The sequence below is a fragment of the Antedon bifida genome, chromosome 5 (genome assembly GCF_963402885.1).
Source record: "Antedon bifida chromosome 5, ecAntBifi1.1, whole genome shotgun sequence".
NCBI classification, from domain to species: Eukaryota; Metazoa; Echinodermata; class Crinoidea; order Comatulida; family Antedonidae; genus Antedon; species Antedon bifida.
Window position 1 is genome coordinate 14,967,330 of NC_136230.1, and position 10,203 is coordinate 14,977,532.

Sequence of the window (10,203 nt, forward strand, 5' to 3'; positions counted from 1 at the left end):
TTCAAACATACGATGCTTAGGCAAAGGTCTAAAATACTTTTCCTAATACTACCATTTAATTTAAGGCCGCTCGGGGCCCAAAAAACAGTATTATGGTCATTATTACAAATTGATGCACCAACAACTGGTTTACAATAAACGTTATTAATGTTAGTAACAATAATGTCCAAAATAGCAAGTTCACGTGTAGGTGTCACGAACACTTGTTTCATAGAGTGAGCACAAAATGGGGTTGATATCAACTCTGTTAAAATCGCCCAGTATGACGAAACCAATTTCCGGGTATATTGTCTTTAACTGATCAACAGTAAAAATTATGTGGTCAACTAGCAATTGCTGATGTTCATATTTTGGAGGTATATAAACAGCACAGACAGCGATCGCAGACACCTTGCGTGGGAGTCGGTAAGGACGAACAAACAGCCACAAACATTCAAGAACATTGGGAATAATAACATCTTTAATCGGCGTTGCATGCAGGATATTGTCCGTTACGTAGACGGCAACTCCGCCACCAGTTTTTTCCTCTCTTAATTTAGTGAAAACATTGAAGCCATCAATTGATAAGAAATTTGTCGAGATTGAATTCGACTGCCATGTTTCTGTTACAACAGCTATATCAACAGGGCATATACAGTTATTCTTAATAACGGCTTCTAATTCGTCAATTTTGTTGAGTACGGAGCGAGTGTTTGTAAGTAAAACAAGGCCATATACATGGCTGCAGTCGCGTGCTCAAGTTATTGTTTACCGACCAACCGACCGACCAACCGACTGAAATTGCTGAACATGTTTAAAAATGTTGAAACCAAATTTGATTTAATTGTGATTCATGCTTGTGAAGATATGACTACAAACGTGATTTCGGTAAATCGTGCGTAGACCGCGTAATTTTTGATTGCGTACCGTGAAAAACATGGACTTTAGCTAGATGAAACTGATATCCAGACAAGGCCATATACAAGTTAGTGTTTACCGACCGACCGACCGACCGACCAACCGACCGACCGACATAGCGAGTTGCACGCGACTAAAAACAGGTAGACCACCAACGGTGTTGGGAGCGAAATGAAAAGTGTTCTTACCCAAATCCGCCAGATGCTTGAGAGATCGTGTTTACATATATTATTAAATTAGCATTAGGCCTACGTATCATGGAGTTGGCATCACGAAAATTAGCGATATGTCCATAGCACGAAGAAACAACACGTATTCTACGCTTAGTACCACCACGTTGGCCTCGTTTTCTTAGCTTAACCCGCTTGCAGGTGGTACGCAAATAGTTCGTCGAGTTCACGTTGTTCCACATGTGCACTACGCTGCTCCCGTGGTATGCATGACATTTAAACAAGATACAAGATAACTTTATTGTCAAATAGTTCATCAAAGAAAAATTTATAATTGGTTTTTCTCATGGCAACTTAATATAAAAATAGAATAAAATCAGTAAAATGTTAAAACACAAAGTAAAATACAGAGAACTGTAAAATATGTACAGATAAGGATAAATGCTATCTGGTGTTCCCAGGTGTTCGAAAATACAATTATTTGTGTTTGTCGTCATTATATTTAAATATACATTGTGGGACAAGTCGGTACCGTGCTGTCCGTAACATTGATATTACTCTTAGTCTACACCCAGTACGATTAAACACGAAGGATGTACGGAGTGGATGAGTATCATCGTTCATAATTGCAATTCTTTTCTGTTCCACACTGTAAAAACTGGCGTTGTATTTTAACACGTTGTGATGTTTAATTATCAACGGTAGGTGTTAAAATAGCATATTATTAACACTTGGTGTGTTATCAGTGCCGTTAAATTTTAACACCATGGTGTTTATAACGATCATTGTATTTTAAAATAAAGTTTTACATGGGAAATAATATACATATATACATATATACATATATACATACCTATGCTATGATAGGCCTTATTCATTTTAGTGATTTAAAAACATTGGTAAACCTATGAATATGAATTTCAGAGCTACGAATATCTCAGATTTTTTCCTGTTTTGTTATATTTACTCCGTGAAAATATTTTATTAACGCATGACGTTTAAAGTACTCGTTGAAGTTTCTCACTGTTTAACGCATAGCGCTTGCAGATAAGTCACATGATCACGCGTCGCGCGCGAGCGAGAGGCCGGCCTGTTAGAGATTCAGGCGCCATTGTTTTCCATTGGTGAGGAGCGAGAGAATCGGAGATCACAATCACTAATCACATCAATATTCTTTCATCGTATAGGTAATTGTTATCTGTATTTTGAACTACTGATAGTTTTATCATGTTTTGGTCGTAGTTCGAATATGAAGGATATTTGTCATTATGGCCTAGCTAGGATCTCCTATTATTTAACTGTAACATAGATTAGGCTAGGCCTGATGGACCCGTGCGTTCGCCATACTACTTTCTTACACACAGCCGCGCGCGCCTTTTGGCGCATGTCCTCTCTCCCCGAGTTTATGGTCCGGTCGCATTTGGACAGTCAGACATTAGAACTAGGCCTAGGCCGGGTATATAGGCACTAGCTAGACTAGGCCTAGGCCTATACTATGTTCAGAAAATCTAGGCTTGGCCACCTATAGAATAGGCACTAGGCTAGGCCTATTAGAGTATAGTATATTATTAATATGCCTGCCTACTCCTTGCCTGCCGGGCTACCTAGCCTATTTAAAAATAAATGGGTCATATGACCAATTCAAATTTGAGCCCCTACTAGCTAGGCCAGTCTACTTCTAAGGTCCATACATTTTTTTATTAGTTTATCAGGCCCCCCGCGAAATTACGATTTTTTAAAATTGTTTTTAAATTGTTTTTAATTTAAATTTTTTTATTAATTTATTTTATTTTGAGGTAGCTGAGGATGATTCGATTAGACTACTAGACATCCTAGAGAAGAAGGTTGCTGTTGTCAAAGGGAAAGGTACCAGATCCAAGACCGTCATGACAATGTTGGAAGTAGGTGATTAGCAATAACACATTGATTTATGTATAGTTTGATTTTCGCTCCGAGTCTTAATTGTGTAGCGAGCTATATAAAAACTGACATATTATAATATTAATAAAATATAATATCCACCTGACCATGCATCAGTTAGATATGCTTAAAAGTGACTCTCAATCAAATAAAATAACTGAAAATGAAATCAATTTACATTTCCTTATATTTCAGGTAGAGGAAATAGACGTATCAGATGACGTTCTGGCTGAAAAGCTTCAAGACAAAAGTCCTCTTGCCCTACGCATTGTGTGTATGGACGGCAGTACAAAGATATTTATTGTTGGTGAAGGGCAGTTTATAAACTTTCAAGGGCACACTGTTCCAAACATTCTCTACCAAAGTAAAAAAACGCAAAGCAATGATCGCATTCATCGAAGTAACCGTTAGGTTTGTCTGACATGAAACCCGCTATTACAGTATCATCTGCATACTTGATGATGGAGCATTTAGGGTCTTCACATAAAATGGGGGATAATACACAGCCTTGTGGGGCGCCTGTGCTGACTTTACTTTAGATTGCACATCTTCTATCTTAACATACTGTGGTCGTTCCCTAAGGTAACTGATAAGCCATAACAACATTTTATTATTGACATTTAATTTATACAATTTATCGATAAGTAAGTGAGACTGGATACAATTGACTGGATACAATTGAAAGCACTGGAAAGATCTGATGAAAGATCTTGTATCTACTACTACTATCAGTATACACCATCACTGCATCATCTACACCTCTGTCTTGACTATATGCAAACTGATTAACATCATTATCAATATCATCATTCGACATAATCATTTTAAGCATTATTCTTTCCAAACATTTCATTGGATTTGGTGTCAAAGCTATGGGACGGTAATCGTTTAAGGAAGTAATTTGTTTAGTTTTAGGCAATGGTGCTATTAATAAAGTCTTCCAAATATTTGGGATAACTGCAGTATCAATAGTACGTTGGAAAAAAGTTGTAAATACTGGAGAGAGTTGGTGACCACAAAACTTCAGCACTTTATTGCTAATACCGTCAGGACCCGTAGCTTTATTCACCTTAACACCTGAGAACACCTGCCCGACTAAAGTTTCATCAATACTTAAAATAGTGGATTCTTTATTGGTTTCGTTTTCTAATGACCTTATTTTATCGCTAAAATCATGTTTATCAAATCGGCAGTAAAATTCGTTTAGGTCATTTGCGAGTTTAAAATTGAAATTGTTAGTATTACTACTATCATTACTTTGTTTACAGTTAAAACCAGACATTGTTCGCATTGCCTTCCATGCTCCGCGGCTATCACAGTTCTTAAATTTATTTTCAAGAGTTCTACCATATTCAGCTTTACCGGATTTGATTAACTTGTTGATTTCTTTTTGTTTCAGTTTAACAAAACTGCTTTTGCTATCTGCAAAAGCCCGTTGTTTCTCAATTAATAGCAGTCTTATGTTTCTGGACATCCATGGTTTGCTATTTGCGTACACCTTCTTGTATTTGATCGGGATCACATTTCCAACACAATATTTAATGTACTCATTTACAGCAGTAACATTAGTGTCGATATTATTATCGTCGAACACCGACCAGTCCGTACATTCGAAGCAACCGCGTAATGTATCCACTGCATCTTCCGTCCAGGCGCGGTATTCAATTGTGATTGGCTTGAATCTTTTAAAACGTTGTCTGTATTTCGGCAGCATACACATTGTATTATGATCAGATGCTCTAGTGGCACTCGCGATTTCACATTATATTTACACTTAATGTTTTTGTCTAAGATCGTAGTGCCTCTAGTTGGTTTGGTAATATACTGCACATAACCCGGATAGCTAAAGCGGCATTTGTTAAAATCACCCAGTACGAGTTTATTGGAATCCGGTCATTTACTTTTCGAGATCGTTTAACCTGCGTCTTAGCTCTTTGTTTGCAATCGCCTCATTTGCATTTGGGTGTATGTAGCCAACAACAACAAATACCTGGGTAAATTCACACGGCAAATAAAATGGCCGCAAACCAACTATAATTAACTCTATGTCGGGTGAACAATAACGTTCTCGGATGAATTATTGCACAATTTATTGTTGAAGTAAAGACATACACCACCACCTCTGTTTCTGTCCGATTCACTGGTTCTGTCACCTCTAATAAGCTCATAATTTGGTATGTGTAATGCACTATCGGGAACGTCTACCCCCAGCCAGGTCTCGCTAAAACACATTAAATTAACATTACGAAACTCCTGTAAATATCTCAGATTACTGCTAATTTCATCAATCTTATTTGGTAGCGATCTAACGTTTGCAAGAATGATGGAGGGGAGTGGACTCTTATTATCACTTTTCCTAATTTTTACCCGAGCCCTAAGGAACTTTTAAAGTTAAAACAGCCCCAAGTCATATATATTATGATAAAGTGGTGTTTGCGTTTGAACTGGCAGTTACGACAAAAAATGTATCCAAGCTCCAAAATGTGTTCAGGTAACATATTTTGGCTGCTAAATTCTTAACTATTGGTTTCATTTTGCCGTTAAAGATGTATTGTCCCCCTGAAAAATATTTTTTTTCAATTTTTGTTGTTGAATATGCCATTTTAATGTCACATAATAGTTATTGACTTCGATCAAAAATTGGATCAAAAAAAAAATTATTTACCTGAAAAAACTGGAATTTAAAGCAAAAAAACGGTCAAATTGGCTGCCAGCCAATGGATTTTTGGTTGAATTTAACCATTTTTCATGTTATTTTATAAGTGAAAACATTATTTTTTTCCGTTTTTTTTTCTATGGAAGTGATTCACTTGATTAAAACTACAAAATAACCTATTCAAAGTCTGATTTAATTAATCTTCATTTTTCATGTTTTTGGGGGACAATACATCTTTAATGGGAGGGGATACGTTTAAAAAAAATGTTTTAACAAATCAAATGGATACCTCGATCATACCTATTAAGTGTACCATTTTCATAAAATAGTGTTGCTCTGTAGGCTACATAACAATACAATACAAAAACAGAAAAATCACCATTAAAAAACATTCAGTGCTCTAAATGGTAAAAACTATTACGGAATCTATTTGCACGAGGGGTGATGGACCGCTTCCTTAAAAAATAGTGCATATGAGATGGGTTGGGTTTTGCAAAATCAAATGTGTTTTCTTAGTAGAGTGATCTATAATCAATCAAATTGAGATCTGCTCAATTCTAAGTATACGAGAAGCATAATTAACCATACATTTGAGCTCCAACTTATTCTTACATGTGGTCCCGGTAAACCATGCAACAATGAAAAAAAGTGAGAATACTTTCAATGACCGATTTATATTTAAAAAAACATAAGCCTAATGGGAGGTTTAACTTCAAAATATGCAAAAAGTAAAAACGTTGAGCATGGGCCTTTTTGATAGCCTTAGTAATAATACTTATTGTCGTGCCATTTAAGATCTCTAGTGCTTTATTTACAATGTAAATTCCAGAGTGGGTATTTCATATTGTAGGTGATTTACATTTGTGTGTTTTAATTATTTCGAGTGTTTCACCTGCTTTGATAGAAACTATATACCCTAATGAGTTGAAAATGTAAACATATTAGTGTATTGGTAAACACATGATGTACTGCAAACCAAAATAGTGTATTTGTGTACATAATTAGGTGACATTTGTAATTGAGACCGTTTTATTTGACACGAAAAAGCATGTGAAGTCCTAAAAAACGTACGTAATCATATTTAATGTAGGCCTAGTACATTTTGAATGTTGACATGACATGATAAACAATAAACATATTCCTTCTAACAGAGTTCAACTTAGATTTTTCTCGGGTTACTTGGATTTCGTTCTTAAATACGGTGTATTGCCATGTTTTCTCTACAGGTCGATATTACATAGTTTGGGTACGGAAAAATTTCTCTTAGTATTACATGGCAAAACCGTGGCTTAAAAATATATTGTTTATTATAAAACATAGACCTTTGCAAAAACACTACTTAATTAAAATATACATTTGCATTAGCTGTACGTGAGTGCAAAACATCTGAATGAATATGTATTTACAAAAAGTTAAAATTATGTTTTCTAGAATTGTTGTTTTTTTTAGACCACACTAATTAAGTGGTTGGTGTAACTTCACATTAAACCGTAGGTCCAGTGTACACAGTTATAACCTGTGTGCACTTTAACGAACCCAGTTCATTATTCGAAACGGCCGTACTTTCAAAAGCCCGATTGTTCTTCATCTAATTAGTGGACCTCCTGTAAGCAGCCATCTCACGTGAGCGGCTGCGGCAAATTTGGTTACAACACATTAGATTGTTTGTATGGTAAATTACCTCCCGTAAGCGGCCACCCAAAAAATCGTATTGACTTTTGACAACAAGGCCATATACATGGCTGCATTCGCGTGCGCAAATTTTAGTTAGTGTTTACCGACCGACCAACCGACCGACCGACATAGTGAGCTGTAGAGTCGCGTTTTGCACGCGACTAAAAATGCAATGTTGATACTTATATTGTGCTTTATTATTAGCTTTATTTCGAAGCGGTTTTAAAAATATTCCGGTGTTTTTTAGATGAGATGAGAAAACTACACAGATTTTGACCAACCGACTTTTCTGAAAATCATAAATAATACTAAACCATCTGATTATAAATTAAATGGAGAATATAGAGGCTAGTAGTTCAGAAAGCCGAAAAATATCGTGCATAGTCATAATACGTGATTTTGGCCCTCTATCGGCAGAACCTCCCGTAATCGGCCACTTTTCAATTCCATAAAATAAGGCAATTAATAGGAGTTGATACCTCAGTGGTTACAACAGCCCATGTCTATAGTCTACTTTAGTTAAGTATAGTCAACAACATGAATTCCAGAAAAGTGAGTGACCTGCTACATAACCAACACTGAATGTATAGTTTTCCAAAGAATGCGCTACATTGCTAAATTAAACTAAATTTGAACTCATCAAGCCCAAAGACGTTCATTTTTTTCGCAAATACTGTAGTAGCAAATGCAAGCGTAAGCAACTGAAAAAAAGATATTTAGGCCTAGCCTAGATGTCATAAGGAAGCCCACTAATTACAATTGTCACGGCTGATCTCTTTAGAAGATAGCAACCTACGAACCCCTCTTGCTATGGGCTTGCACTTCACCGTGAGTTATCCTCGTTAACGCTCACCCTGTAACTAAAATGAAATACACATACTCTATGACCCGAAAAAAAAATGTGTATATTGTGTCTATTCTGTGTTATACAATATTAAGTGCGAATAACCAATAAGTAAAGGTTAATATTCTATTCTGTTCCGTTTATTCAGTAAGGCCTACATTTCATTTTACTTTTCACTATGATCACACGATTACGAAATCAGCAACAGTTGACCACATAAGAATGACAATCGGTTCTTTAGTGGGCTGAATTATTAAAAATAATTGATTTAAACGGCCACCAACTGTCAGTACTCAGTTAATAAAAGTCCAAGTCCCGCTTGTACAGTGAACTTGACATGAAAACTTTTACAGATACAATATCATTTCACTATAAATCTTTGATATCATGTGTATAATAAACAACACTGGATGTGTTTACAATTGTCATGTCACGGAAATACGATTGAGTTTCATAGGAAACAAAGTTGTAGAGATTATAAGTTTCTGAAATATACTGTAGTGCTGCTGCTGTGTTATCTGAGAAAGTTTATAATCTAATCACATTATGTGTTCAATTATCTCAACACAAATACCAATTGAAATGCCTTTTAAATATGTCTACTATAATCTTTTCCATACAAACAATGAAAACGCATATCCATCATTACTAACAAGTAAGTTATCAGGGATAGTTATGGCTTCAGGTTGATGTGCGTACTTACATTAATTGTATAAATGTTTCTTACAAAGGGACACCGCCAGACAAGTACGTCATATCACTAGTAAGTAACTTGATTCACATTTTGATTCCTGTAACTTTGATACAGCACAGATATCGACGCGTGAACCGCAATGAAAATGTGTTTGTGAATTAGACGTTTTACTGGAATATTAAATATATATATTACTAGAAATTAGTTTGATAAAATAAATTCTACAAAATTAGTAGGCCTAATAATTTTGTTCCCTCAGAAATTAAAATCAATAACGCATTTAATTAAAATGCTGACCGTCTTAAATTTACTTGACATGTTTCGATAAATAGATCATCAGAACTGAATCAAAGCCTAGAGTACTTGTATACCTACTACACTGAGTAGTTAAAGTTAAATTTAAAGTTAAATTACGTGACATGTTTCGAGAAATATATTCTCATGATAATTATTGACTCATTTAGTAGGCAACGTTCTAGCGTTATTTGAGGCCGTTTTAATCAGATTTAGAATAGGAAACTGTTGTCACTTTTTATGGTACATGTAAATAAAATACTGTGGGCAAAATACATTGCACGAGGTCCGATGGTATGCGTGACTGTGTTTAAATAAATGCTTTCAATTTTTTTATTTAAAGTTCAGTATAAGTCTATATTTATCGGCTAAATTTTATCATAGAACATTAATTTATACGAACCGCGAACGTAAGATGTACCAACGCACAGTGGGCAAGAATCAAAATTGTGCCAAACGTCCAAAATGGTAATGTGACAATCCAAACTTGTTAATATTGTGTTAGGAGAAGATATCTTAAATTATATAAATCCACTAATAATTTTATGTTTGGTAAATTTTAATAGTGTCTTGTAACCATGGAAACTGTGAGAAACCATAAAATTTCAATTAAAAAGAGCAAAAAAACAACAGTTTTGATAAATTCGCTGTTATTTTTTTCTAGAAAAAAGCAATGGATTTGATACTGCATGATATTTTGTTATGTTATTAACCATATTAGGCAGTAAAAATCACCAAATGCACCAAATACCAAAAAATCGTATTTTTAAAATAAAACCATTAAAATAGTTTTGATTCACGGCAATTCTAGAAAAAATAACAGCGAATTTATCAAAACTGTTGTTTTTACTCTTTTTAAGTGAAATTTACCAAATATAAAATTATTAGTGGATTTATATAATTTAAGATGTCTTCTTCCTAATATAATATTAAAAAGTTTGAATTGCCACATTTACCATTTTTTAACTTTTGGCACACTTTGAATTGATTCTGGCCCACTGTGCCACGGGCCAAGAGGTATTAATTTTATTATTCTAATTTTGTTAAATCGGTA

At 34.9% G+C, this 10,203-nt stretch overlaps 1 long non-coding RNA gene across 1 annotated transcript; it reads left to right on the forward strand.

The window, feature by feature from the left end:
- Nucleotides 1–2,716: 2,716 nt before the first annotated feature.
- On the forward strand, nucleotides 2,717–3,398 carry LOC144842384 (uncharacterized). Its single transcript, XR_013612115.1, has 2 exons — nucleotides 2,717–2,968; nucleotides 3,183–3,398. It is a non-coding gene; the product is annotated as an uncharacterized LOC144842384 (long non-coding RNA).
- Nucleotides 3,399–10,203: the final 6,805 nt, after the last annotated feature.